The following is a 27,178-nucleotide window of genomic DNA, read 5'->3' as shown; positions in this document are numbered from 1 at the left end:
ATAAAAAAATGTGCACTAAAATATAAGGTAATTTACTTAATCGCACACGGAGGAAACCTCCAGGCGATGTCACTCGTGAAAACAATTATCCCACACCCGCACACAGGATGCACGATCGCGCCGAAATGCTGACAGGACGAGTCTAACTGAACAAGGAGAAAAGTATAGGAATGGGGAGACCCACAGTTCAACAGAGAATTTCAGTACCGTGCAAAATGCAATCGACCCGGAGGAAATCTCCGTGAGCGACTAATTAAAGGTTAATGCGCTGTTATTTTCCTTTTGCAGTGAATGCTCTGATAAAAATATAAATATGTACCCTGTTTTAACTGCCTTTCAACTAGTTCTAACATAATTACCCAGTAAAAGTATTTTCTCAATATAAAAAAGAATTCATGAATTATTTTTGCAAAATCTGGTAAAATTACGAGAGTTTTTAAAGAGCGCGAGAGGTCGCGCGAGTGGTCGCGCGAGTGGTCGCGCGTGAGCGAATTGCCTCAACGTTTGCATTTGTACATTTCAATTAATGATTTGCTCACAATTCAAGATAAAACTACAGCACCACACTTCACTGAAAGCCACCATAAACCTCATGAAGTTTACGTAAGAAACTATCTTGGAAATGCAGTCATGTAAGAATACACTACGCACGAAGGCAATTTGCCGCGGCAGAAGCGAGAGTGAAAGAAAACTTAGAACTACTCCGGAACGCAGCAGGCAATACACTGACGATAAACAACGTCAGGCGAGAGAGAGGGAGAGGAGGGATGAAACGAGCGCCCTAAGCCCTACAGCGGCTAGCAACGAAATTATTAATAAATATTTAGAAAGTGCGACAAACTGCCGCGGGCGCGACCTCTCGCGTGTTAAGGTACAGTCCTAGCATTTGCCTGGTGCGAAAATGGGAAACCACGGAAAACTATTTTCAGGGTGAACTTGCTCCGTACAATGTAATTATACCTAAAGCAAAGCAACGTCATATCCGTACAGGCCATGAAGGCCCTTGGAGGAGTGGAAGGTAAAGGCTTCCACCATTGCTAACCGCGGCACGTGATGGGGGTAGAGTGGTTAGCTCTACACTCGGCCGCCTTTGCCCCCAGGAATTAACCTGGTACTCATTTTTGGTGTATGCTGAGTGAACCTCAGGGCCATGTGCACCTCCGGAAGTTGAAGTTTTTTTACGACTTCCTGACGGGGATTCGAACCCACGTCCTTCCGCGTACAGTAAATTATATCTGAGTGTCGCAAATATCGTTATGTCGTGGTAACATGACCTGTCCCTTACTGGCATTTCAAAAACCTGGCAACCATAGGGTTGTACTTTTTCTAATCACCACTACCTCAAGGCAGCTGAGGCTATTCAATTATTATTTGTTATTTTATTCGGCCTTCACTTCTCTTCCTCTTCCTTGCATGACCAACACAACTCATCGTGACCTTTGTTTTATGTCGCTGGTTAAAATATACGAGATTGTTCTTTCCAAGGACAGTCTTAGCCATGGCACTGCTGAAGATAGGAGTAATACTCGCGCTGCTCTGTGGGCTGATACTTGAGTGTCAGTGTCAGCAGGTACCTGCGTCTGGTGAGTAAAACTAACACTCGTATCCATTGTTAGGAATAATAATAATAATAATAATAATAATAATAATAATAATAATAATAATAATAATAATAATAATAATAATAATAATAATAATAATTTTCTCTCTTTCTTTTTTTCTTTCTTTCTTAATCCGTTTACCCTCCTGGGTTGGCTTTTCCCTCAGACACAGCGAGGGATCCCACCTCCACCGCCTCAAAGACAGTGTCCTGGAACGTGAAACATTGGGTCGGGGGTTACACCTGAGTAGGAGGACAAATACTAGACAAGGAAGAGGGAAGGAAGTGGCCGTGACCTTAAGTTAGGAGCCATCCCGACATTTGTCTGGAGGAGAAGTGGGAAACAACGGAAATCCACTTCGAGGATGGCAGAGGTGGAAATCAGAACCCACCTCTACTCAGTTGACCTCCCGAGGCTGAGTGGATCCAGTTCCAGCGCTCCTAACACTTTTCAAATTCCGTGGAAGAGCCGGGAATCGAACCCGGGCCTCCGGGGGTTGCAGCTAATCTCGCTAACTACTACACCACAGAAGTGGACATAATAACAAGAATAATAATATCGAGCGAGTTGGCCGTGCGGTTAGGGTCGAACAGCTGTAAGTTTGCATTCGGGATTCGAACCCCACTGTCGGCATAGTTTTCCGTGGTTTCCCATTTTCACACTAGGCCTTAATTCACGCCACGGCCGCTTCCTTCCCACTCCTAACCCTTTTTTTATCCCATCGTCGCCATAAAGACTCATCTGTATCGGTGCGACGTAGAATTTTTTTATTTTTTTTAACTCTTCTTCAACGTCCATGTCTAACAGCCGTACAGAAAAAAAAAACAGACTTAGCATTTAGCCAATCCTTTTCTTAACTCCATCCCCCCATATTGCTGCATAACAAGCGTTTCTTTTCCTTGAAGGCTTGTTTTTATTTATTTCTCACTCATCCGGTTGCCAAATATCTGTACCGTCCAACCTGTTCAATTTGACCTTCTTATTTTCTTATCCCTGTGGGTGGGGACGGTAGAATAGCATCCACGGTATCCCCTGTCTGTCGTAAGCGACGACTAAAGGGCCCTATTGGTTCTGAACTTGGAAGCGTGGTTTGGCGACCTCAGTGCCCTTAGCTGATTCCTGGCATTGCTTCCATTTACTTGTGCCAGGATTCTCACTCATTTAACCTATCCGACCTCCCTTGGTCAACTCTTGTTCTTTTCCGACCCCGACGGTATTAGGTTTGCGAATCCTAGGGAATCTTTCATTTTCACGTCCTTTATGGCCCTTGTATTTCTTTCGCCGATACCTTCAATTTTCGAAGTGTCGGAACCCTTCCCCGGTCAAGAAAGCCAAGAATAACGGCCGAGAGGATTCGTTGTGCTGACCACACGACACCTCGTAATCTGCAGGCCTTCGGGCTGAGCAGCGGTCGCTTGGTAGGCCAAGGCACTTCAAGGGCTGTAGTGCCATGGGGTTTGGGGGGAGTTCGTAACCCTTCCAGTTTTTCTCTCTGATTAGTGTTAATAGACGATGGTTGCCTAGTTATACTTTCTCTTGAAACAATAATCACCACTACTGTTATCCTTTTTCGTCATATACTCTCATCATCACCATCATCATCATCATCATCATCATCATCATCTACTAAAAGCAATGCCTTGTCATTGTAGCCACATCTGATGATCTTCTGATAGCCTCTTCATGTTGCTATATGAACCACATGCCAGTTCACCGACGAAGTTCCTGATGTACGACACCCTTGGTAGTCCCCTGGGTCACTTTCCCAGTACTTTACCTTCAATGACGGTTTGGAGATGAGAGTCATGTCTCAGTACGTGTCCAAGGAACTTTGTTTTCCTCTTTTTTCTCGTATTTAAAAAACATCGATCATCTTTTACATTCTTTAAAACAAGGTCATTTGTTTTTTATCCATCCAACTTATTTTAGCAATTCTTCTCCAAAACCACATTTCTGCAGCCTCAACTTATGCTTCTTCTTGTTTCCCTAATGCCCGGGTTTCACATCCATACAGTAGCACACTGCAAACAAAGGTCTTGAGAAATTATTTTCTGTTCTCTAAATTCTCATCACTATTTTGTTCGTGTTTTTTTTTAATACTTGTTTATTCCTTTCTCTAGTCTGCATAGTGTTCCTTGAAGGAATATGACCTCTACATGATATAGGTGATCTTCCGGCCTCCTCTGCTTATCCCTCCTTCTACTCCACTTCTAAAGTCTTCAGTATATATCGCGATTAGAGGTGGCGAAAGGCAGCAGCCTTGTCTTACCTCTCTTCCAATTTCAAAGCATTCTGTCATACCATTTCCTAACTTCATGGTTGCTTTCTGCCTCATGTACAACTCTTTAATTAGTCTTCTCTCTTTCCACTTCACCTTCTTTGATTTTAGGATGTCTGTCATCCTGTCGTATTTCATTCGGTCTAAGCACAAACTCATTTCCTTTTCCTCTATCTATGTACACTTCACCTATCATTAGGATTAGTGCAATAACTTCTCTTGTACGTCTTCACTTCCTAAAATCAAATTTCTCTTCTACATTCTCGTCCATTTCTACGAATCATTACCATCAACAGGATTTTGGCAGTATAAGAACTATACTTATTGTTTTGTAATTCTTTGCATTTTCTGGTCCCTAATTTCTTGGGGTTTGGAACCATCACAGCCTTGACAAAATTCTCTGGCCATGTACCACTTTCGTATATTATATTGCAAAAAAGCTGTCATTTCTGCTATGCCTTAAAATTTTTTTAAAAAAACTCATCAATATAGTAAACAATTATGTCGAAATTGACCCCCCCCCGTACCCTGTGAAACATAAATGCCTTCACATAGTATCTGAAGACATACGATTATTATTATTATTATTATTATTATTATTATTTTGTAGTAGTAGCAGCGAATTCTCCCAATATTGGAAGACGTTAAGCAATAATAACTCAATCAGTTCTTCTGTGGGTTTTCTTGTTGTTCCAATAGGCTATCTTTCTTTCTGAAAAGGCTTGTTTACGTTCTTCCGACCACTTTGGTCTGTACTATTTTTGTTGTGGTTTTGTTGAGTTTTTTAGGTCCTTTCGAAGTTTAGCTCGCCTTCAGATGGCTTTCCTCTTGTTCAAACTGTGTCTCCTTCAAAAAGCAGCAGCCATCTTCTCTAGCCTGGTGAAATTGGCTTCTCTCTCGCTAGTTTTCAGTTGTACGATATCTCCGAGGTCCTTGAAACTGTCAACCCTTTCTATCTTACTCTGCTCTGCCTTCAAGTGAATACGGTATATTCTGACGATCATACAGTATATTTCTTTTTTTCGAAGGAAATGATGAGTCCTGCTTTATCTGCTTCCTGCTTCAGAATTTTTATCTGCTCTGTATCTGTGTGTCAGTGTTTCTAGACAGGATGGTGAGGTCATATGCGAATCCAAGGCAGTTCATCTTTATTATTTATTATTATTATTATTATTATTATTATTATTATTATTATTATTATTATTATTATTATTATTATTATTTACAACTTTGTGCCCATCTGTGGAGCACGAGAGAACTTATTTGCCTGATGTTGGTTTTTTTCCTCCCGAAATCACTTCATATGTCCGGCTCCATGGCTAAATGGTTAGCGTGCTGCCTTTGGTCACAGGGGTCCCGGGTTCGATTCCCGGCAAGGTCGAGAATTTTAAACATCATTGGTTAATTTCCCTGGCACGGGGGCTGGGTGTATGTGTTGTCTCCATCATCGTTTCATCCTCATCACGACGCGCATGTCGTCAAATAAAAAAGATCTGCACCTGGCGAGCCGAACCGGTCCTGGAATATCCTGGCACTAAAAGCCATACGAAATTTCATTTCATCACTTCATATGAGAACTGAAAATTTTCCTCCGTTCTTCAGTCCCTGATTTATTGGTCCTGGTATTCATTTTCTCAGCAAAATGATGTTTGTTGACTGCTTTTCTAGAACTGGAGTCAATACTGAATATTTTCCTGTGGGATGCCAATTTCCAGGAGGGTCTCTTTCTATTTCGTGAGCCTGTTGTTCTTGACTTTCATTAAGAGAGCAAGGGTGAGAATCCTTTTCGTGAGCCTGTCATTTTTCATTCTGACAATGTGGCCATATACTTTTAATCGCCTTTTCCTGATGGTGACGGTGATCTTTTCAGAATGCTGATAAAGCTTCCGAGACTTCCGTTTCATCCAGGTACCCTCTGAGCAGACTGGGCCAAACATTTTCCTCTCCTGTTTCTCCATGTTTTAATAAGTGATCTGCCCCAATGATCATGGTTTCCGAGGCGTATAATGCTTCATATTTGATAACTGAGTTGTAATTTTGAGTTCCTGGATATTAGTTATATCTGTCCCAGGTGAGTCTATAGGCCTTCTGTAATTTTTTGAGATCCACTCCTTATTTGCTTCACGATCCAAGCCTGATGGCTGAATTACTTCTCCTAGGTACTTGAACCCATTCACTCGATTAATTTTGACGAATTTCCCCCATCGCCTAATATGCTGATCCCTAGCCCTGTGCATAGATAGGGTGCAAAATACTTTTTGGTTTGGGGACAAAGCAGGTTAGTGGGTGACATTAATTTTACTTGATTGCCCTGCTCGAGAGCTTTCTAGGCAGAACATTTCTGAAACATTTTTATTGAACAAGTTTCCCATCTGGATATTATTATGATTATTATTTACCTTTCCATCAGAGCATGGCAAACTCTTCAATATACAAGGAATGATCCTATATTTCAGATACAACCTTCCCCTTCCTTCCACTTAAAATTTCCCCTTATTAATCTAGAATGTGAAAAGAAAAGACAAGATATGGTTTCTTCATTTATTCCAGATTGCCTACTTATACAAATAGTCGGAAATTATTCGTCTCTAGGAGCTGTCAATGTTCATCTTCGGCGATACTCGAATATTCTGCATATCGAAGATGTTCGAGTTTCCCTGTTGGACTACATGTGAGGTAACTGTCTTCACGGGTGTTGTGGAGAAATGTAATGTAGAACGATCAAATTTTTGGCACACAATGCCGATCAAATCATCACGTTTACTAGGTTTATTTCCAATTCTTGGAAGAAGTGTTGGTTCTAAGTACCTCAGGAGGGAATCTTCCGACTTTTCCGCTATGTTGAATGAAGTAGGCACCATAGTGTTTCAGCTTTTGATGGTAGGAGTTGTTTTGAAGACCTTGGATGAACATGGGCTTCATGAGTGTAGGTGAAGAAACGGCTGATGTCCTCGTGAAGAATGTATGGTGAAATCGTTCTGGATGGCTCCAGTAGCTTCCCCATGTGAAGTTGTTCGCTGAATCCCCCGACTCGTTCATCCAAGTTCCGAAATCTTTGTTGACGCACACCTGTAATATGGCAACCATCCAGGCTCATCGAACATAGTCACTACCACCTGCAAAGAGAAGAAGAATTGAAATTAGTAATGGATTAAGAAGTATTTTAGAGCACCTTGTATACGTCCTAACTTAATCTATTCGACGACGAAGTGATATGATGATGACAAGTGTCCATCAGCCCTCTGGAAGCAAACTTGCTGTGTTGGAGGGTTTTAGGGAATTCGAGGTGGAGGGTATTCGCAGACTTGTAGACAGGGGAAGGTGGGTGTTAGGTCGACGCTGTTGAGTGTTGCAGCAAGTTTAACTTCGCAGAGAAGACAGTCCGTCGGTCGAGATGAATCTCCTTCAAAGTGAGGGCTCCTCCCCGCCCAACACTCGTGGCAACCATCCAGAAGTCGGTACGCTTTGTTGCCCCCGAAATCCTCTTCCGGACGCGTACCTGTAAAAAAAGAAAAGAAAGAATTAAAACCTTATAACATATAGCTATGGTGAGGCCCCCTCCCCGCCCAGCACCCGTGGCAACCATCCAGAATTCAGCACGCTTTGTTGCCCCCGAAATCCTTGCGGACGCGTGCTTATAAGAAGAAGAAAATCCCTGCAGCTGTAGTTGATGCAGTTGAGTGGAGATAATCTCGTAAGATGAATCTCCTTAAAAGTGAGGGCTCCTCCCCGCCCAACACTCGTGGCAACCATCCAGAAGTTGGTACGCTTTGCTGCCCCCGAAATCCTTGCGGACGCGTACCTGTAAAAAAAAAAAAAAAAGAAAGAAAGGAATTAAAACCTTATACCATACAGCTGTGGTGAGGGCCCCTCCCCGCCCAGCACCCGTGGCAACCATCCTGAAGTCAGCACGCTTTGCTGCCCCCGAAATCCTTGCGGACGCGTGCTTATAAGAAGGAAAAAATCCCTGTAGCTGTAGTTGATGCAGTTGAGTGGAGATAATCTCGTAAGATGAATCTCCTTAAAAGTGAGGGCTCCTCCCCGCCCAACACTCGTGGCAACCATCCAGAAGTTGGTACGCTTTGCTGCCCCCGAAATCCTTGCGGACGCGTACCTGTAAAAAAAAAAAAAAAAAGAAAGAAAGGAATTAAAACCTTATACCATACAGCTGTGGTGAGGGCCCCTCCCCGCCCAGCACCCGTGGCAACCATCCTGAAGTCAGCACGCTTTGCTGCCCCCGAAATCCTTGCGGACGCGTGCTTATAAGAAGGAAAAAATCCCTGTAGCTGTAGTCGATGCAGTTGAGTGGAGACAATCTCGTAAGATGAATCTCCTTCAAAGTGAGGGCTCCTCCCCGCCCAACACTCGTGGCAACCATCCAGAAGTCGGTACGCTTTGTTGCCCCCGAAATCCTTGCGGACGCGTACTTGAATGAATTATTTTGTTTTTATTTATGTTTATTATTTTTGTTTATTTGTTTTATTTATTATTTTATTTGTTTAGTTTTATTTATTTGAGAATGATATATTTATTTTTTATTTGTTTATTTTTATTTATTATGTATTTATTTGTTTATTTAGTGTGATGCAAGACCCGAGCTGTGCTGTTATGTAGGACGAGTGCGGACCGCAGAGAAAATGTCCATGCAACAATGACACATTGTTCTTTGTATATTAGCACGACCGTCCGATTCTATCAACAAGAATAGCCTACAAGTTGGATGATATCGAAGTCATCATATTAATGGTTGGCGCTTGTGATATCATTCCTCTCTTTTTTCATCAGGTTCAGCAGATCTTTTAACCTGGATCAGGCATTTATAACAGAAGTTACAGTGACTGCCTTGAAATATTCGATTCAAATCCTGAAGAACCATACCTCCCAAACCTTTTACAATATATGGCAAATATGCTAACCAACCATTATGTAATCATCTAAAAATTATCTTGTTTTATGGTATCGTCTACATTGCCCTCAGTAGCGATCTCCAGTTGGGAGAAGTCGAAATAAAATAAATAAATAAATAAATAAATAAATAAATAAATAAATAAATAAATAAATAAATAAATAAATAAATAAATAAATAAATATTTTTATTTTTATTTTTTCTTTCTTTCTTTCTTTCTTAATCCGTTTAACCTCCAGAGTTGGCTTTTCCCTCGGACTCAACGAGGGATCCCACCTTTACCCCCTCAAGGACAGTGCCTTATAGTGTGAGGCTTTTTGTCGGGGATACAACTGGGTTGGAGAACAAGTACCTCGCCCAGGCGGCCTCACCTACAATGCTGAACAGGGGCCTTGTGGGGGGGGGGATGGGAAGATCGGAAGTGATAGATAAGGAAGAGGGAAGGAAACCTGCCGTGGCCTTAAGTTAGGTACCATCCCGGCATTTGCCTGGGGGAGAAGTGGAAAACCACGGAAAACCACTTTGATGATGGCTGAGGTGGGAATTGAACCCCCGTCCCTTTTACTCTGTTGATCTGCCGAGGCTGAGTGGATTCCGTTCCAGTCCTCTTACCACTTTTCAAATTTCGTGACAGACCCGTGAATCGAACGCGGGCCTCCGGGGAGGGCAGGTAATAACACTAACCACTACACCACACAGACGACGAACTATTGTATTTATTTATTTATTTATTTATTTATTTATTTATTTATTTATTTATTTATTTATTTATTTATTTATTTATTTATTTATTTATTTATTTATTTATTTATTTATTTACTCAAGGCCCCTTAGAGTCAAGGCTGATGCAAAAGAGTCAGTACAACTTAATAATAATAATAATAATAATAATAATAATAATGTTATTGGCTTTAGGTCCCACTAACTACTTTTACGGTTTTCGGAGGCGCTGGGGTGCCAAAATTTAGACCCTGAGAAGTTCTTTAATATGCCAGTAAATCTACCGACACGAGGCTGACGTATTTGAGCACCTTCAAGTACCACCGGACTGAACCAGGGTCGAACATGCCAAGTTGAGGTCAGAAGACCAGCGCTTCAACCGCCTGAGCCAGTCAGTCCAGTAATAGTATAGCTTATACACTGACTGACAGAGCAAATGCAACACCAAGAAGGAGTGGTCAGAACTTTATGCCAATTGCAGGCTAGACTGACGTCACTGAGGTATGCTCATGATGTGAAATGCGCCGCTGTGCTGCGCACGTAGCGAACGATAAATGGGACACGGCGTTGGCGAATGGCCCACTTCGTACCGTGATTTCTCAGCCGACAGTCATTGTAGAACGTGTTGTCGTGTGCCACAGGACACGTGTATAGCTAAGAATGCCAGGCCGCCGTCAACGGAGGCATTTCCAGCAGACAGACGACTTTACGAGGGTATGGTGATCGGGCTGAGAAGGGCAGGTTGGTCGCTTCGTCAAATCGCAGCCGATACCCATAGGGATGTGTCCACGGTGCAGCGCCTGTGGCGAAGATGGTTGGCGCAGGGACATGTGGCACGTGCGAGGGGTCCAGGCGCAGCCCGAGTGACGTCAGCACGCGAGGATCGGCGCATCCGCCGCCAAGCGGTGGCAGCCCCGCACGCCACGTCAACCGCCATTCTTCAGCATGTGCAAGACACCCTGGCTGTTCCAATATCGACCAGAACAATTTCCCGTCGATTGGTTGAAGGAGGCCTGCACTCCCGGCGTCCGCTCAGAAGACTACCATTGACTCCACAGCATAGACGTGCACGCCTGGCATGGTGCCGGGCTAGAGCGACTTGGATGAGGGAATGGCGGAACGTCGTGTTCTCCGATGAGTCACGCTTCTGTTCTGTCAGTGATAGTCACCGCAGACGAGTGTGGCGTCGGCGTGGAGAAAGGTCAAATCCGGCAGTAACTGTGGAGCGCCCTACCGCTAGACAACGCGGCATCATGGTTTGGGGCGCTATTGCGTATGATTCCACGTCACCTCTAGTGCGTATTCAAGGCACGTTAAATGTCCACCGCTACGTGCAGCATGTGCTGCGGCCGGTGGCACTCCCGTACCTTCAGGGGCTGCCCAATGCTCTGTTTCAGCAGGATAATGCCTGCCCACACACTGCTCGCATATCCCAACAGGCTCTACGAGGTGTACAGATGCTTCCGTGGCCAGCGTACTCTTCGGATCTCTCACCAATCGAACACGTGTGGGATCTCATTGGACGCCGTTTGCAAACTCTGCCCCAGCCTCGTACGGACGACCAACTGTGGCAAATGGTTGACAGAGAATGGAGAACCATCCCTCAGGACACCATCCGCACTCTTATTGACTCTGTACCTCGACGTGTTTCTGCGTGCATCGCCGCTCGCGGTGGTCCTACATCCTACTGAGTCGATGCCGTGCGCATTGTGTAACCTGCATATCGGTTTGAAATAAACATCAATTATTCTTCCGTGCCGACTCTGTTTTTTCCCCAACTTTCATCCCTTTCGAACCACTCCTCCTTGGTGTTGCATTTGCTCTGTCAGTCAGTGTATAAGAGCGCAGGCAACATACAAATATATGTACAAAGTAGGAGTAAAACTCTGGACGCCAAGCGATATGAGTGCTTGTTCCATCAGCTGGTTTGACAGAGAGTGCATGGCGAGGATGAGAGAGAGTGTGTGTAGACCGTGAACGTACTGTTGCTATCTCTCTCCCTTCACCCTTCACTATGAACAACTTTGTTTTTAGCGCTTACTATTACTTAACCCGCCGGCCCCGTGCTGTAGGGGTAGCGTGTCTTCCTCTTACCCAGAGGCCCCGGGTTCGATTCCCGGCCAGATCAGGAATTTGTACCTGGACCTGAGGGCTGGTTCGAGGTCCACCCAGCCTACGTGATTAGAACTGAAGAGCTATCTGACGGTGAAATAACGGCCCTGGTCATGAAAGCCAAGAATAACGGCCGAGAGGATTCGTCGTGCTGACCACACGACACCTCGTAACCTTCACGCCTTCGGGCTGAGCATCGATTGCTTGGTAGGCCAAGTCCCGTCAAGGGCTGTAGTGCCATGGCTTTTTTTCTTACTTAATCCACGGAATAATATGCACTCATGTTCATAAAAACCAGAACATCTTGAAAGAGTACAGATAGGAAGTTCATATTCACAGGACATGTTCATTAGTATGTTCTGCAGAAACGATTAGCATTTCAGTCACCTAGGTTCAGCATGTGCCATGTTGCCTAGTAGGCACTGTGTCCTCCATGGGCACTGATAACTTGTTGCATGCGTGATTGCATCGACGCGTATAAGGCGCGAATGGCGTCCTGGTCTGTAGCCATCTATGGTGCATTCACCTGGTTCCACAGTTCATCTTTGGTAGTTGGCATTGGGTCACAGCGCCGCACCCGTCGTTTCACCACATCCTACACATTTTTGATTGGCGAGAAGTCCGGTGATCGGGCGGGCCAGGGCAACAATGTGACATCCTGAGACAAGAAGAAGGCATGTGTTCGTGCAGCAACATTTGGTCGCGCATTGTCCTGCTGAAATATGGCGTCTGGGGTGTCGTGCAGAAAGGGTAAGACTACGGGTCATAGGATGTCATTTACGTAGGTTAAACTGGTCACAGTGCCCTGGACACGCACCAACTGTGATTTGTGGTTGTACCCAATAGCCCCAAACACCATAAGGCCTTGAGTTGGCGCTGTATGTCTGGTGAGAATACAGTCAATGTGATGCCTCTCCCCCTGTCTGCGGTGAACCAAAATGCGACTATCATTTTCAAACGAACAAAACCTGGATTCGTCCGGAAACGCTATTTGCTGCCATTCCTGTCCCCAGTCACGTCGTTCCATACACCATTGCAGTCTAAATGCACGTTAGTCAAAGGTAGGTGGAGAAGTGGACGACGCGCCGGTAACCCAGACCGTAATAAACGGCGACAGAGAGTCACTCGTGACAGTGTACGATGTGTTACACTGTTCAACTGTTGCGCCAGAGCCGAAGAGGGCGCAGATCTGTCCTGCAATGCCATTCGGATGAGGTGTCGATCTTCTCATGGGGTGGTTTGGTTGGTGCCACCAGACCCATCTCGCCGTGTTCTACTGCCTTGCACTGCCGACACGCTTCGTCCCACACGAGCAGCAATTTCCCGGATGGATGCATCACGTTCTCTCATGCCCTCTTTCAAACTCTCTCGTTTGACGGTGCGGTTCTCGTATACGACTGCGAGGCATCCTGCACGTCTGCTCAAGTCACACTGATCCATTACCTTCGGTTTATAGCGACAACGAGAGCCGCAGGCACATTTTACCAGTCGGTGGTGGCGCGCCGAGATATCGATGTGGACCTTGAACCTTTGAGCCGACATGGTTCAAATGCTAATCATTTCTTCAGAACATACTGATTCGCATGTCCTGTGATTATAAGCTTCCTATCTCTACTCTTTCAAGGTGTTCGGTTTTTATGTGCATTAGTGTACTTACGATAGGATAAAATATATTCCAACAAAGACGCCAACAAAAATCTCACACTTAATATAGGGTAACACTCAGCGTACGAGAGACTGCAGCTCTGGTTCCCACCAGCAAACACCTCACGAGCTGTATGATATTTTCTAAACATCATATTAATTAAGAAGAAGACATATTTCAAATGTATATTGCTCTACACAGAACAATTACTTTAACGCCAATAATGGATTTACACGTTTCCTTAGAAACGGTTACTTCCTCTCTTATCGTTCTCCCAATTGTGAGCTTCCTGAAAAGCGAGAAGGCTCGCCACTCCTCAGCTCAGTCTAATACTCGAAGAACACAAAGTTACTAAGTCCCAGAGCATAACTTCATCTGCGTTCCAGGTCAAAGACATAAAATGCTACAGAACATTTCCATCGACTTAGGACTATCTACACAGTTAATTTTTCTATTTTCTTTTCTAGGTTTCTCCCTCTGTGGATGGAGCGGTATAATTACATCCACGGTATCCCCTGCTGTCGTAAGAGGCAAACAAAAGGGGCCCCAGGGGCTCTCAACTTAGGAGAGTGGGTTTGCGACCACAGGGTCATCAGCTGAATCCTGGTTTGTGTCAGGGTCCTCACTTTCATCTATCCTATTCAGCGTCCCTTAGTTAACTCTTGTTCTTTTCCGACCCCGACGGTGTTAGAGCGTTCGACGCATAGGGCGTCTTTCATTTTAGCGTCCTTCGTGGTCCTTGTATTTCTTTGGCCGATGGCTTCATTTTTCGAGGTGTCGGATCCCATCCATTTTTTCTCTGTGGGATGGTTGCCTAATTGCACTTCCTCTTAAAACAATAAACACCACCACCACCGCTTTTCTAGGTTCTCGGTGCCGCTAGGATGGGAAAGGAAGGTAGCGGCCGTGACCCTAGTTAAGGTGCAGTCCTAGCATTTGTGTGCTATGAAAATGGAAAATCATATTCAAAACTGCCAACAGTGGGGTTCGAACCCACTGTCTTCCGAATTAAGTGGAAACAACAAGAAGGGATGATTGTAATTGACATGTGGTCCCTAGCTGGCCTCATCGTAAAGAAGAAGAATATCAGAACCAGTTCAAATTTATTCCATGGATTAATTTCTAACATTAATTAATGGCTTAGGACAAAGGCGGGCATAGAGTTCCAGCTCAGGCAGGAAAAGGAGCAGAGTACAGCCTAGCAGCTGCTTGCACGGCTCTAAGTTGCAACTAGTGAAGGGGCGTGTATCTAAGTAGACTGAAACTTTTAACAGTTTTATCGTGTCTAACGTCACCTATTCAGTGCATTAGATTATGGTGAGGAAAGAAATGAAATATTTTGTCATGTGATAACTAATACTCCTTTGACTATCACCTTATGCATAGAAATACTGTAGGCCAACATCAATCAATCAGTCACTACTGATCTGTATTTAGGACAGTCGCCCAGGTGGCAGATTCCCCATCTGTTGTTTTCCTAGCCTTACTTAAATGATTGCAAAGAAATTGGAAATTTATTGAACATCTCCCTTGGTAATTTATTCCAATCCCTTACTTCTCTTCCTATAAACGAATATTTGACCAAATTTGTCCTCTTGTATTCCAGCTTTATCTTCATATCTTTCCTACTTTTAAAGAAACCACTCAAACGTATTTTTTTTTTCTACTGATGTCATTCCACGCCATCTCTCCGCTGACAGCTCGGAACATATCACTTAGTCGACCAGCTCGTCTCCCAAACTTCGCTACATTTTTGTTACGCTACTCTTTTGTCGGAAATCACCCAGAACAAATCGAGCTTCTTTTCTTTGTATTTTTACAGTTCTTGAATCAAGTAATCCTTATGAGGGTACGATACACTGGAACCATACTCTATTTGGGGTCTTACCAGAGACTTATATGCCCTCTCCTTTGCATCCTTACTACAACCCCTAATACCCTCATAATAATCATGTGCAGAGATGTGTACCCTTTATTTACAATCATATTTATGTGATTACCCCAATGAAGCTATTTTCTTATGTTAACACCTAGATACTTACAATGATCCCCAAAAGGAACTTTCACCCCACCATAAACGCTTGTTTAGGAATACAGCGTAAACAATGAACGGGAAACGAACTGTACGATTGTACTGTGTAACTCATTTGGGTACCTTGCTGTGGCTTTGCTTGCGCCTTGACTCCACATATCGCCATCTAGTCTTTACAGCGTAAACTATTAGAAGTCATCTCTTCACATGCTCAAGGACCGGGGCTCTATCACCGGCCTTACTTGTGCCCGGCTCCTAACTTTCATATAGCAGATATCTTGGAATTATTTTTTTTCTTTTTTCTTTTTTTGCTATTTGCTTTACGTCGCACCGACACAGATAGGTCTTATGGCGACGATGGGATAGGAAAGGTCTAGGAGTTGGAAGGAAGCGGCCATGGCCTTAATTAAGGTACAAGCCCCAGCATTTGCCTGGTGTGAAAATGAGAAACCACGGAAAACCATCTTCAGGGCTGCCGACAGTGGGGCTCGAACCCACGATCTCCCAGATGCAAGCTCACAGCCACGCGCCTCTACGCGCACGGCCAACTCGCCCGGTGATATCTTGGATTGAGGAGGTCAAATGGACTGTATCGCGATTGACCTGTCTATAGCATTTGATAGGGTGGATCATGGGAGACTACTGGCAAAACTGAGTGCCATTGGACTAGACAGCTGGGTTGCTATATTTCTAGAAAGTAGATCTCAGAGAATTAGAGTAGGCGAAACTTTATCTGACCCTATAATATTTAAGAGGGAAATTCCTCAAGGCAGTTTTATTGGACCTTTATGCTTTCTTATATATAAAAATGATATGAGTAAAGGAGTGGAATCAGAGGTAAGGCTTTTTGCGTATGATGTTATTCCGTACAGAGTGATAAATAACTTACAAGATTGTGAGCAACTGCAAAATGACCTCGATAATGTTGTGAGATGGATAGCAGGCAATGGTATGATGATAAACGGGGTTAAAAGTCAGGTTGTGAGTTTCACAAATAGGAAAAGCCCTCTCAGTTTTAATTACCGCGTTGATGGGGTGAAAGTTCCTTTTGGGGATCATTGTAGGTATCTAGGTGTTAATATAAGGAAAGATCTTCATTGGGGTAATCACATAAATGGGATTGTAAATAAAGGGTACAGATCTCTGCACATGATTATGAGGGTGTTTAGGGGTTGTAGTAAGGATGTAAAGGAGAGGGAATATAACCCCAATTAGAGTATGGTTCTATGGGACTCTCACCAGTATTACTTGATTCAAGAACTGGACAAAATCCAAAGAAAAGCAGCTCGATTTGTTCTGGGTGATTTCCGACAAAAGAATAGCGTTACAAAAATGTTGCAAGGTTTGGGCTGGGAAGAACTGGGAGAAAGAAGACGAGCTGCTCGACTAAATGGTATGTTCCGAGCTGTCAGCGGAGAAATGGCGTGGAATGACATTAGTAGACGAATAAGTTTGAGTGGCGTCTTTAAAAGTAGGAAAGATCACAATATGAAGGTAATGTTGGAATTCAAGAGGACAAATTGGGGCAAATATTCATTTATAGGAAGAGGAGTTAGGGATTGGAATAACATAACGAGGGAGACGTTCAATAAATTTCCAATGTCATTGAAATAATTTAAGAACAGGATAGGAAAACAACAGATAGGGAATCTGCCACCTGGGCGACTGGCCTAAATGCAGATCAGTATTGATTGATTTTTTATCCTATCTGAACTCCCTTGGTCAACTCTTGTTCTTTTCCACCCGGATGGTATGTTGTGAATTCTAGGGACTCCTCCGTTTCCACGTCCTTCGGGGCACTCGTCTTTCTTTGACCGATACCTTCATTTTTCGAACTTTTGGATCCTTTCCATTTTTTCCTTTGATTAGTGTTGCTGGAGGATGATTGCCCAGTTGTTCTTCCTCTTAAAACAATAATCACCTTTCTCATTACCCACCTGTGACTTAGAGGCAATTTTAGTGCCAGTTTAAAACGGAATTCTATTGCTACCACTAGTATTCTACCTTCAGATATGTTATGTATTTAGTTCGGTGAACTTAATTTGTTCTAGGAGGAGGGAGAGGAAGATCTTTCAGCCAACCCACTACAGCTACTCTCATTCCTAGCAATAACAAAGGCAGGAGCGGCTGGTAAGTCTAACGACGCACGGACGTAATTAAGTGTAATTTACTCGACACAAGCTAGCTGGATATGCGACTCGACTGGCGCCCAGCGGCTAGAAGGATGATCTCAGACTGATGCATCGCTGTCTATAGACATGAAAAACTGAACCAGCCGGAGATGAATGATAGAGAAAGGATCCACGAAGTGTCTTTGCAATTAAAACGAAACTTTTTTCTAGTTGCTGTACGTCGCACCGACAAAGATAATAATAATAATAATAATAATAATAATAATAATAATAATAATAATAATAATAATAATAATAATAATAATAATAATATGTTTTATTTATTCTGGCAAAGTTAGGGATGCACTCCCTTTCTTACACTTAACCAGTCTTAACCTAGAACACTTAACAATAACTACTGATTACAATAATATGATAATATTAACAATAACGACAGTAATAGTATTAACAAAAGTAATCACACTTACAAAAATCATATCATCTATATAATACAAATCGTACGTAGAGTAAATTAAAAATATATGAATAATTAGTACTATAACTACTACTTAAGAGAAAGTTTAGAAAATACATACATTTCTACAGTACACCGAAATATCGCCTTCAATTGAGAGGGAATAGAAGGATTAGTAAGAAGAAGTAAGTGATGAAGAAAAAGAAGGAAGATCTGTGAAAGGAAGAGGTAAATAATGATGGAGAGGTGGTAGGAGGAGGTGTTTTCAGGCCATAACTTGATGATTCATGCATGTTTACCTAGTATTTCGACACAGGCATGTTTAAAAGCTGAGCTGCTGGACATGCTTCTGACGTCCACCGGTAAGAGATTCCATTGTCGGGCTTATGGCGACGATGGGACAGGGAAGGGCTAGGAATGGGAAGGAAGCGGCCGTGGCCTTAATTAAGGTACAGCCCCAGCATTTGCCTGATGTGAAAATGGGAAACTACGGAAAACCATTTTCAGGGCTGCCGACAGTGGGGTTCGAACATACTATCTCCCGAATACTGGGTACTGGCCGCACTTAAGCGACTGCAGCTATCGAGCTCGGTAAAACGAAACCTTTAATCCTGCAAGTGTCAGTTGGGGATGTTGCGATATTATCGATACAAGTAAATGAAGGGCTTATTTCCAAAGTGACGCATCTCCAAGAAACACAATTTTTCAGGAAACACCATTTTTTAATAAACAGATTTCCTAACAAGGTAGAGACTTCATTTTTTCTACGTACCGTACTTCTAGTTCATATAAACTGTTCCGAGGTATCTGTGGAACAGCAGAGGTGAAAGAAGGTGCGGGGGTGAACAGGTCTCAGGCTACGAAATTAAAGTTAATTTAAAATTTAACAAGGTTATATTTTCTTTGCAAAATCAAGAAATAACAAGCATGGCAGGTACAGAGTAGCAAGGCAACAAAAGTACAATTACAGTATTTACCGGATTTGGGCTTCGAGCCCCGAACTCACAATTCTTGGGCAATTAGCCCAACTTTACTCCAAAATAAGTTTTGACAGAGGGGCAGAAAACCCCATTCATGCCCAGGAGCACTTGCTCCGAATTACACAGAAAAGCCTCCTCGAGGCATACAACACTCAATTTTCAAGAAAGAGCCACTCGCTCTCAAACTTTAAGCCTATCAAAGGCCACACCAAACTCCACCTTCAAGTTGTCCTCTAAGGACATAAACACAGGGGTAAAACACCCAACCTACTGAGGCCTATTAAGTGAGAAAAGGTTAATTACATGGCCTCTAAAATACCAATTTGAGAGGAGGCGATCTGCACTCCTAATACATTTTGTTTAAAACCTAATCTGGCTCTAGGCCGCTAATGCAAGGGCTAATCCCATACTAAAGAGGTGACTTTAGAAAGAAACAATTTACATTACGTTAAGGAAGAATCGGTTGTGAAAAATAAGTTCACCTCAAAACAATATGAGTGGGAGCTCGAGAGGTTTAAGCACTCTCTATCCCAATATGTAGCTTTAAAGGAGAATAGATGCTAAGAGTCTTTACATTTTAGGGAAAAGTTACATGGTGGAAACGCTTCGGACCCGCCCCGAGAGTTAAACTGCTGAGCTAGCAAGAAAAGAAGTTATTAAACGGCCATTACCTTGTTGTTGAACTGCTGCCCGAAGAAAGAGGCGTTTCCCGCCCCCTGCTACGTACTTTACACTTTGAAAGTTGGTACTGAAGTGGCGCAGAGACCCGAAAATCAGCAGTTTATATACTCTCGTGGAAAGTTCGAGGCGTTTCAGAAATGAGAACACCCGCCCACAAAAACTTTATTGGCTAGGGTTAAGCAAGATATTCAAGTTGGAGAAGATACACCTGATTGGTCAGAAATTAATTAAAGAAATTCGGGATTGGCTAAATTCAAAACCAGGGGAAAGAAAGGGTTATACAGCCAACTTAAACAATAACAGAAATAAATTTAACAAGGAACAAACTTTTGAAATAAAAATTTCTCCAAAAAAAAACAGTTCTTTCACTTCGCACTAGGGTGCACCATTGTAGTTCTTCAGTAGTGTCCTCTAGAAGAGAAAGTTCACACTTCTTACTACAGGTAAAACAAAAATACATCGAAAACGACCCAGTTCAGAAACTCCAAAATTTCCAAGTAGTGACATCTTCTGAGAAACTTGAAAATTAACACCTTAGATAAAGTTCAGACTTCCTCCAGTAGGGGAGTTTCAACTGGCGCAAAGTTTGAATTAGCGGCGTGGAGGTGTACCGCCCGGTACGTAAACTATAGTTCAAAACTGAACATTCACTTGCGTCAAGACATTCTGGTCTAACCACTTATTTTAAGATTTTTAGATAAGCATTTCTTGTTGAAAAAATCTTAGTGATGCCATTCGTTCTTTCCATCTTGTGTAAACTTTCTTCTGCAGCAGATTATTTAAACCATTTTCCTGAATTATTTCTGTTCCGAGGTATCTGTGGAACGGCAGAGGTGAAAGAAGGTGCGGGCTGGAATGAGTCTAACTACAAGTCCGAAAGATGAATTAAAAATTTAAATAAAGGTTATATTTTCAATAGACAACAAGATTTAACAATTTTTCACTAGGTGATATAACAATGAAGAAAATCAGGTACAATTATAACTTTACAAACGAAAGCACAAGTTAAGGGGTCCTTACAAATCCTGGGCTTCGAGCCCTAATTTCACAATCCTTGAGCTCACAACCACAACCACAAAATGCCAAAGGGCAGAAAGCCCCTAATTCCACGGAGCACTTGCTCCCACCTAGTAATGTGAAGCCTCCTAGAGGCACCTTTCAAAATACCAGAAAGAGCTGACCCGCTCTCAATCTTTCAAGCCCATTAAAAGGCAATACCAGACTTACAAATATAAACAGGGGTATCTCGTACCCAATCTACTGGGCCTTCGCAGGAAGTTAATGGCCCAAAATACAAATCAGAATGCACTCCTACATGAAAGCTTGTTAAAACCTAAGTGGCGCTAGGCCGATTCAACAGGGGCTATTCCCACACTAGGGAGGTGACTCGTATAAGAACATTTTAATACATTAGGAAGGAGAAGAAAATCGGTTATGAAAACGTAGTCACCTCAGATCAAAATGAAGGGGAGCTCGAGAGGGTAAAGCACTCTCTATCCCCGATTTACAGTTAAAGTAACATGAAAATTTTACATCGAAATGGTATAGGTTACAACAAAAAGGTTTCGGACCTTCCCCGAGGATTAAACTGCTGAGCTAGCAAGAAAATAAAGATGTTAAACGGCCATTACTTTTTTGAAGGGCTGCTGACTGATGAAAGAGGCGCTTCCCGCCTCCTGCTATTCTTCCATACACTAAGCTAGATGTTGTACGAGTGGCCGAGAGCCAGGAAAATCAGCAGTTTTTATACTCTCGGGGAAGATTCGAGATCTTTCATGAATGATTAAGACACACCCACAGTCGTTTATTGGTCGGCTAAAAGTTACAAGTCAAAAATGAAGAAGAAACCTGTGATTGGAGGGAAATTAATTACAGGAATTACTGATTGGGTAAATTCAAAACAGGCGGAAAGAAAGGATTAATATTGCCAACCCACCAACGAAAGAACGAAATTTAGTAAAGACAACAACTTATCAATACAAAATATCTTCAAGAAAAGTTCCTTCACTTCGCACCAGGGTGCATGATCATAGTCTTTTATAGAGACATCTGTGAGAGACTGTCCACACTTCTTGATAATTAGTAAACAAAAACAATTCGAAATTAACACAGTGACATCTTCAGATAAACGGCAGAATTAATTCAGTTTCAAAGTTCAGAGTTTCAACTGTAGAGGAGAACTTTAAGGGGGAAAATTCAAATGTGCGGCGTATAGGTGTACCAACCGGTACAATTTCCCCCAGGTATTTGAATTTCTTTACTTTCCTTATTCGACCAATATTTGTTGTGAAAGTTCAGGAGTTATTTTATGTTTGTAATAAATGCTTGTGGGGAGACTCTAAAGAAGACCTTCAAGAACAAATAAACTCCTGGACAGTAGCTCCTAAAGAATATGGACTCATCTTCAGCCAAGAGAAAAGTGAGGTTATGGTCATGAAAAGATACAGACAACCAGTGGGACATATTGAAATGGAGGGGAAACAGCTATAGATGAACCATCAAATCAGATATTTGTAAGTGTTATCTCTGATACTGGTTCTATAGACAAGGAAATTTCTCACAGAATTCAGACAGGTAGCAACTTCTACAAAACAGTTAAAGACATAATATGGAGCAAGAAAATACCAACAAAATGTAAGAGAGTCATATATGAAACCTATTACGTACCAATCCTGACCTATGGTTGCGAAACATGGACCATGAGAAATAAAGATGTTACTAGAATCCAAGCAGCAGAAATAAGATTTGTCCGTAGCATGATCGGTAAAACACGGAGGGACAGAGTCCGTTATGAGGAAATCTGCAAGCAGGCTCAAGTTGTAAGACTGCAGGACAGAACAACAGCGCAGCGACTGAGATGGTATGGACATTTGCGACGCATGGGAGATAACAGATTACCGAAACAAATGTATGATCTAAAACTTGAAGACAAAAGACCAAGAGGGCGACCAAGACTCAGGTACAAGGACATGGTGAAGATTGGCATTGAACAGCGAGGACATACTTTGGAAAGCATCGAAGAAGGAGAGGAATTCAGAGATCGGAACTGGTGGAGAAGCCTCGTTCGCCGACCCATCGCTTAAGATGGAACGATGTGGGATATGAATGTAAGGAAAAAAATTGTTTTTTCTACAGAGATTCTCAAACCTGTTATGTTAGCTGTTTCGTCCAAAAGATTGATTTGTGTTCTTACATCTGTCAAAATCAAACCAAACCCCATGGCACTACAGTCCTTGAAGGGCCTTGGCCTACCAAGCGACCGCTGCTCAGCCCAAAGGCTGTCGTGTGGTCAGCACGACGAGTCCTCTCAGCTGTTATTCTTGGCTTTCTAGACCGGGGCCGCTATCTCACCGTCAGTTAGCTCCTCAATTCTAATCACGTAGGCTGAGTGGACCTCGAACCAGCCCTCAGGTCCAGGTAAAAATCCCTGACCTGGCCGGGAATCGAACCCGGGGCCTCCGGGTATAAGGCAGGCACACTACCCCTACACCAAGGGGCCGGCTTCTTACATCTGCCAGGCTCTCTAAAAGTATAGCAAAATTGTCTGCAATTTTTAAATATTTTAAAAATTCACAAGAATACTAAAACCCAAAGTATGTAATGTTTTACACCATATTACTCTGAAAACCCTGTGTTATATTCCTAGATAACAATGAAATACTGTAGTTTCCTTCCATATCCAGTGAGATATAGTTCATGGAATTTTTAAAATCGCCATGCTGTTTATTTCAGAATTTCACCTTTTGCACAAAGAAAAATTTCACACATTTAAACAAACAATTATCTGCAATCACTGGAGACTCCTCTTCAACAGAATTCCTGAGGTAGCGGATAGGAATTGCTATCCAACGAGGAAATGCTGCCAGCGTTATGGGCACGTTTTCTGATAACGCTCCACTGGACTAAGTCTTTTATCTTACATCTTAGACTTTCAAGCCGGAGCAAACCACCAAGGAAACCTTGTTCCAATTATCTCATTTTGTAAAAAAAAAAATTAGAATAAAATAGAGTAAATTTTAACATTGTATTTTATACAAAACATGAAATATTCCATAATGATTCCAGATATGTTTAATTCTTTAAATTTCTTCCGAGGGAGAGCCAAATATTACGCATCGGGCACAACTCTGCCATCATCAACTCGGGTGATTATCATTCATTTATTTGATTAATACTGTACATAATAATTTGCGGTAAAAAAATACATTTTTTCACGAGTAAGTTAACTGAAATATGTTAAATTCCGAAAATGACGGGAGAAAAGAACTACAGTAGAGTCTCGATTATCCGACTTAAACGGGACCTGCAGTACGTCGGATCACCGAAAATGTCGGATAATACGGAATCACTTTGAAAATGAACTAAAACAAACAGGAAAGCTATACTGTATTATGTACTATGTTTTACGGGACTCTGTTTATTGACTTATTAATTCAATTGTACAGTAGATGCAGTACTCTTTTCTTACTACGCCTGTAGCCAGGTGCAGACGTCTTGGCTTGGGCTGCAAGAGTTTTGATGTCAGCATCTTGAAATTCAGCCCATTCTCATCACAATTAAAAATCTGATCACCGGATAATCCTTCAGCTAGAATTATTTCTTGAAATTGTCTTTTAAATTTCATAACCTCATCGGATTTAGCTGACAGTTTTTCTCCATAGATATTAAGCTACCCAATGCCGTACCGTTTTTTTCCACCGATCAAGCCACCCAGCACTGGCAGTAAAATTAGGGTCCCTTTATTAAACTTCTTCTGGATATACACCGCCATTTCTTGCAGAATGGGGCCAGATATTGACAAGCCCTTTTCCTGGTTTTTAGTGAACCAAAGAAATAGTGCTTCACTTACTTTTTCGTACTCACATTTTTCATTGTTTTTTTCTAATTTTCAGTGCATCACTTGTTGCTCTGATATAGCACCACTTTTCAATTTATTCCCTCGTCGTTTCCAGTCTCCCACTGTAACACGTCCAACAGCATAATCTGAAGCCACTTTTTGGAGAGTTTCCCCTTTGTCCAGTCTCTTTAACCCACTCGACTTGTCTTCCACAAAAACAATCACTTTCTTAAGTTTACTCGCCATACTCACAGAGGATATGAAAACTATAACATCCCCACCCAACCAATACTATATTGAACAATCCTACCGCATGACTGCCAGTGCTTGTCCCACAGTCGCACCCTCCACACCCCGTGTCCCAGAATTGCATCCACCTAAAGTTCAAATTAAGACTACCAGTGTCGGATAACACGAAGTGTCGGATAAGCGAAGGTCGGTTGAGCGAGACTCTACTGTATGTTAATTATTTTTAAAAGAATTATTCCTCTAATCCCTCATTAAATGTATCGGTTCTCTTAAGTGGGTAATAAACAAACGAATACAATAATTTGTTCAGCCCTCTGTTCACTGTTCAGTTACTTGTTTCTCCCTAAAATTAGACAAAATTACTTAGTTCCTTTCTCCACCAACCGATTCAGTTATTCTAAACAGGCTCTTTAGAGCTTATTTCTTAGTTTTAAGCCTATTACTATTTTAGAACCTTCAATTCGAACGTCTGCTAATGACACATTTATGTTTACAGGAGCTATGTAGCTGATCCAAAGAGCGGCCTGGCGAAACTCGAAGTTTATTTCCCAAACCAAGCGAAAAAATTAAGATAGACAGTACCATAGTCAACCAAAGATTTCAGGTGAACATTTATCACAACTTGATCTATTTTGTCGAATCCTTTTCGTAAATATCTACTTGGAAAAAAAAACGTAAATGACCCATCAGCTGAATAAACGTGTGTTAAAGGGATTGTAAGTGCTCTCGTTGTCGATAATGGAAGTAGATTCTTCCGGTATTTAGAGTCTTGGTCTAAAGAATTTTACCCTCACGGAAGTTTCGTCCACAACTACATCAGACATCTTCAGTGATATGACGGTCATGCTCCAAGATTCCTTCGTGTCACCGAGATGCCAACGCCTCTAAGGCCCGGTTTCATCAAGGAGTGTTAAATATACTCTATCTCTGTTTTTTTTTAAACTTCGAGTTAATATTTTAACTCGTTTTTGTGAGTCTCGCGTTTCAACCAGCAATTTCGGCGGAGGGTTAACTAAGAGCGCATTAACCCTCACCGGAAACAGTTTCCTTACCAATCAAGGAGGCTGTGAGTGAAAATTTGAGGTTATGAACACATTTTTTGTGCGACTCTTTTGTTCCTTTTTTGCGCAGTACCGTATTTTGCTTCCACATCCCATAAATAAAGCATTACTCACCGAGAACCCACGTTTATGAAACTGGACCTAAATGGTACATAAGATTTTTTCAAACCTTTATTTATTTTCAGTTGTCAATAAAGTGTTAAACAAGTATAACAAGTTTTACTTTTGTTTTGTTTGCTTATGTTTTTTGTAGTTGTTGCTATTTTAAGCACCTGTAGAAAGAAAAAATCAGGGGCAGCTGGTAACCAAATTCATGTGTGTGCTTCATTGTGTCCTCTCAATGCTAGCTTTAAAGCCCCGCAAAACCCAAAGCAGTCTATAATTTTGGAAAGCACATACCTATCCTTTCCATCCTATTTACTGTGCTTCCGTTTTGCATCATGGTATTGTTATTAGTAGAGCCCGGATTTCCATGCACTATCAAATCTCAAAATATGCATGCATTAATGCACTATAATATGGCAAAACATGCACAATAAACCGGAAAATATGCACTATCAAAATTCAGTTTCTTTTCAAACTTTGTACAACTACCGTAATTTCTGCCAATGGTCTTAATTTAAGCTCATCCTTTTATCTGTCAGAATATTCTTAAACACAGAAAATGATGTTTCTACGTCAGCAGAAGTGACAGGTGCACACTTAAATGAAAACATTAGGGACAAACTGTAGTCAAATTGTACGTATTTTGCAATTTTACCGCAATTTGTCTTATACAAGCTTGACGAATTCAAAGTCAGGATTTGTACGGATAACTTTGTTCGCAGCTACTTATCCGTGCAATGATTGCAGACACTTTTGAATGTCCTCAATAACTGGTAACGATTGCCTGCTGCGATAACGAAGACGTGTGACGGGTGAGAGTTCCGGGTAGGATATTCCATGATCACAACAAAAGAGGGTTCTGTGCAAAATCAAGGTTTGTGAGCTGCTACATCAGTACTGTAAAGCGGAGTCATAGACGTGTGATACAAGTGATACAACACATGAGCCGTCAATGAGTAATGCACAATTTAAGGTTCAGTTTATAGCAGTGTATGTCATACTATGCAATATTAACGTCCAAATATTCGCTATTATATCTTCCAAATATGCATTATGCATGACTTTTCTTCTAAATTACAAAGATCGACGTGGGGACTTCCGGTTTACGTCAATGTTTACTCAAGCAACAGACAAGAAAGTGCTTTGGTAATTGGATTATAGGACCTCTGCCATATGTACTGACTTTGGTTGTCAGATAGGATGCCAGGAATACATTTTCCCCGTCTCTCAATAATAGACATACTGTATAATGTAGAAAAATGGTCCCCAATTCTGCAAACCAACATTTATGAAAGGCATTATCATGCAACTTAACATTATATATACGCCAAAGTCAGAAGAAATGTCATACTATGCAATATAAACGTCCAAATATTCGCTATTAT

General features: G+C 42.1%; 1 long non-coding RNA gene across 1 annotated transcript; it reads left to right on the top strand.

The window, feature by feature from the left end:
• The first annotated feature begins 1,497 nt into the window (after window positions 1-1,497).
• LOC136882107 (uncharacterized) lies at window positions 1,498-25,890 on the top strand. Its single transcript, XR_010861093.2, has 3 exons — window positions 1,498-1,583; window positions 17,346-17,424; window positions 25,124-25,890. It is a non-coding gene; the product is annotated as an uncharacterized lncRNA (long non-coding RNA).
• The last annotated feature ends 1,288 nt before the right edge of the window (window positions 25,891-27,178 follow it).

Source organism: Anabrus simplex, chromosome 10 (genome assembly GCF_040414725.1).
Source record: "Anabrus simplex isolate iqAnaSimp1 chromosome 10, ASM4041472v1, whole genome shotgun sequence".
Taxonomy (NCBI): Eukaryota; Metazoa; Arthropoda; class Insecta; order Orthoptera; family Tettigoniidae; genus Anabrus; species Anabrus simplex.
The sequence above is the reverse complement of the archived record's forward strand: the minus strand, read 5'-3'. Positions and strand labels throughout refer to the sequence as shown.